At 45.3% G+C, this 4,161-nt stretch overlaps 1 protein-coding gene across 1 annotated transcript in view; it reads right to left on the reverse strand.

Moving 5' to 3' along the window:
• The window catches only part of col6a2 (collagen, type VI, alpha 2), a gene marked incomplete in the record, with an annotated part of 11,756 nt that extends 11,480 nt beyond the window's left edge, over positions 1 to 276 (reverse strand). Inside the window, 1 exon segment of the mRNA XM_035670734.1 lies at positions 76 to 276.
• Positions 277 to 4,161: the final 3,885 nt, after the last annotated feature.

Here is a 4,161-nt window from a genome sequence, read left to right on the forward strand (position 1 = left end):
GAGAGAGAGAGAGTGAAAGACAGATAAGAAGGAAGGAGAGATTGGCACAATGTAGTGCGTAAAGGTGCTGCTTACCCGTTTCCAACAACTTCAAAACTCTGTAAACAGCTGATCCTCTGTTGATTATCGCCTCATCTCAGCAGGAGGGAAAGCCGAGAAAGAAAAGGGGGATGCGGGAGGAAGAAAATGGGAAATAAAGCCCTGGATGCGCGTTTACTTCCAGCAGAAGAGCCGTCCGTTCGCTCTCCTGTCCCGGTCCAGCCCCAGCAACAAGCTCTGATCCCTCCTCCTGTGCGCGCACGGCGCACCCCAGCAGTGGGCACTGCTGTCCGCTTGGAGGCGCCATGGCTCCGCCGCAACCTGTGTGTGCGCGCGCGCGCGTACCCGTGGCCTGTTGTACCAGTTTTATTGCCATGCACCAGTAAAAGAGGATGCCGAAGCGCAGCTGGAGTTTAGTAGACCCCCACTCGAATACGCCTTGAACTTCACAAACAGTTCTAATGCCCGTTTAGTATCAGGGGATATGACAATTTTACAGATGTGGCCCTCAGCAGAACACATGGCACAACCCTGAAGACACACTGAGCTTTCATGTCCCTGAGATAGAGCATTTAGGAGGTTTTCACAGTTAATCTCATACATGTGGTGAGTAAGAATGAAATAGTCAAGGATAAAGAGCAGACTTACAATAAGCCCCCCATACTCATAAACACACACACACAAAAACAGCCCCTCACTTGTGTCTGGTGGTCTGGTTGCAATTACTAGGCAGAGTGAGAGGAGTTTATACTGGGTGTAAACACTGACAGACTGTCCACAACTCTACTCACCTTGTTTATACCCATGTAGGTGCTTCAGCTGCCCGTTTGCCTATTTGTATGGGTTTAAGTATTTGTGGTCATGGTGGGAGGTCTGTTTGTACACATCTGCACAAAATCTTGCATTTAAACTCCGTAAAGCATATTTCTTTTTCATTTCATTGTGGCTGATCATGGGTTGGCTGCAGCAACACTTGTGCATGTCAGTGTCCAATTTGCCTGAATTTTCTGATGTGGGCTGCAGAGCTGCCATGCATTAACACTACCACTGATGTGTTATCCAGACCAGGAGGTGATGTCAGGAACAAGCTTTTACATCCAAGGCTATATCCGTTACATGATAGGCTATCAGCTTGGTGAGGAAGATAAAGAAGTTGTTTGGGTCAGCTGAGTATAGAAGGTGCCGATGTGAAATGACAAGAGACTGGAATCTCTTCCTTTAAGAAAATCACATCAAAGGAGCCTTTTGTAAAAGCAGGGAACCAGAATCTGACCTGGTCAGTCTTTAGATATTGCTGCTCTTGCACATATAGGAACGTAACATATTTATTATTAATATTATAATACACGTTCTTCAATTTAGGTCCCTGATGCTCTTTAATTTGACTTTATCTGACTGTATAGTGGGCTATGATCAGTAGAGGTGGATGGAGGTGAGACAGCTGTCAGCATTTTGCCATGGCGACCAAGTGCAGATGAGAAAGAAAAGGAGAGGAGGAGGAGTAGGGCAGCTGCCGACCAGAGTTATTACTCTCTGAAGCTCTTCTCTCAGTCTTGGCCAGGGACGGGTTTTTCCTTAAAAAGAGAGGAAGAGAGGAGTGGAGCAGTGTGTGTGTGTGTGTGTGCACATGCATTTTAGGTCAAAGCAAACGTGATGGATTAAGATTTGAACTCCAACTGAGCATTTTAAGTAGTGTGGCAAATGTGTGAGCGCACAGGGGGAAGGTGTGTGTGTGTGTGTGTGTTTGGGGAGGGAGGGAGTGGTGAAGCACTTTACACACATACACACACATATATAGAGGCCTAAGTGACTCACAAAAGCTGTCCGCCTTGCAGGGGTAGACGGAGAGGTTTAGGGATAGAGGGAAAGAAGCAGGAAGAAGGAAAAGGAGAAAATGAGGAGACATGGGGGGGGTGAAGAAAATGACGGAGGGAGAGGAGAGGGAAAGACAAAGAAGACACAGGCAGGGAGGAGAAGGAAGAGGCTCTCCTCTGAAGCAGCGGGAACACTGACAGAATCCTCAAGATGCTTCATGGTCGAGGGAGGGAAGGAGGAGAGATGGAATCTGGGCATGTTCTGAGAGGAAGATAAAGAGTTTGATTTTTAGCTTCACGGCCAAAAAAACTACACACAGAAAAAAGAGGCAGCGTGAAAATGAGGGGGAATAAAATGGGTATGAGAGCTGCTGACAAGAAAAAGCATGGACTGAAGCAGATTAGAGGATAGAGATTCACGCAGGAAAAAGACGCTGCTAAATGGCTTCAGTGTGGCGCTGCTATTTATTTGATTTAACTTCAGGAGTACAAATGCTGTTAAGCCCTTGAGCTCTGTCACTCCACATTTGAATGAATTGGGTGAAAATGACAAGGTACTAACTAACCACCAAAAGAAACACTGTTTGCAAAAAGCAAAGTTAAATACAAAGAGTAACATGATGACATTTAAAGTAGAATAGATTACTGCTGATGGTCCAAGGCAGTTGGTCCCAACCTTTGTGGCTTGTGACAACACACAATCTCTTGTCATAGGTTTCATCACAACAGTTCAACCAAAGAGTGATGTTTCTTTTTTTTATCTGGATAGGTGAATCTAGTGTGCAAAACATGAGGGATCTCAGTCTTCCAAATTAACACTTAGGACCCTCTGACAAGCTCAAAATTAAAATCATATATATCTATGAGGGTGAGATGTGCAGAGAAAGTGCAACTGACAGTGAACAGACAGCTGAGTGAATCTGCCTGGCATGAATACTGCCCACCAAATTTGTACAAACTATGAATACAGGATAATCAATACATTTAAACTCTGCCTCATTTATTTAATGTCAAACAAACAGAGTAGATTTACACATCAGGCCACAGGTCTTACATTAATGGGGCACAACTGACTTACAGAAAGGCTTGTGGTCAGGTCACAATTAGGCCTTGTACAGTTCAGTGCCGGGTCAGTTTGTGGTTGTGAGGCAGGTACAGGTTTGTAGGACTCTGGAGCTTTTCAGTCATTTAATTTTGTTGTTTTTATAGCATGTTGGATGTTTAGAATTGTGTGAACTGAGTGGCAGACACAGGAGGCAAAGGCGCACTCTGATTTGGAAGCTGATAGCATTTGTCACACACTAGCTAAAAAATGATCATCAAAAATGAAACCCCCACACTGAGAACCACCACTTTAAAGTAATCCTGGCATGCCTTTATTTTTTTTGAAAGGGGTAAAAAAAAACCTCCTTAAAAAGTAACACCGTATCATTCCTTCTCTCGCTATAGCTTCACTGGAAACGCCTGCTGGACAGAATCTTCCACGACAACTTTTCAGAAGACGAAGAGATCGTGGTGCTTGCCACCGATTACATCCAGAAAGTCTCCGACATCATCAAGACCACTTCGAAGAGGTAAAGAAAGAGAACGGGTGGCTTTGGGGGGGTTGAGGGTTGGGGGAGTGGTGAAGGACGAGGGGAGAGAAAGATGAGGGCACTGAGGTGTATGGAAAATCGATGAAATTAGACGCAGGAATTTTTTAGTCGGTACTTTTTGAGCATGAGTAAGCGCTTTTGTTTGAGGTTGTTTTGTGGGTGTGTATTGCCTTTGGTTTAGGCCTGTCACTATAGTTAGGGCTACAACACAGTGTCACGAGGCGTATGGATTGGTTTTTGAATGCTGCTGTGCATGTATTTCTGTGGGCATTTGTGTGTGTGTGTTTGTTTGAGGTGAGTCACTGTTGGGTGAACTTCCAGTTCTACTGCAGCTGATTATTATTGATCCACACCCACACCTTTCTACCACCTGCAGACTCAGACAGACGCACATGGACGGACACACACACACACACTCTTTCCTTCTTCTTGACAGACTCCAGGGGAGGCCTTAGAGGGCTGCTGCACGTCAGGATGTGTGTCACAGCAACTGACAGCTCGCCAATAGTCACTGTGCTCTACACAAATACACAACAGCACTCAGCCCTCATACATGGCTGTGATCATGAAAATTACCATAAATCCTGAGGTAGTTATGCGTATGCAGAGCGACAGATGAAGAGCAGAAAGTCAGACAGACAACGGACACGACAGACTTATCCCAGGTCTCGAGACATAAATGACAAGCAGTAAGCACCGGCGCAGTTCTGGCC

Source organism: Morone saxatilis, unplaced genomic scaffold, assembly GCF_004916995.1.
Source record: "Morone saxatilis isolate NCDOM2014 unplaced genomic scaffold, NCSU_SB_2.0 Contig23, whole genome shotgun sequence".
NCBI classification, from domain to species: Eukaryota; Metazoa; Chordata; class Actinopteri; family Moronidae; genus Morone; species Morone saxatilis.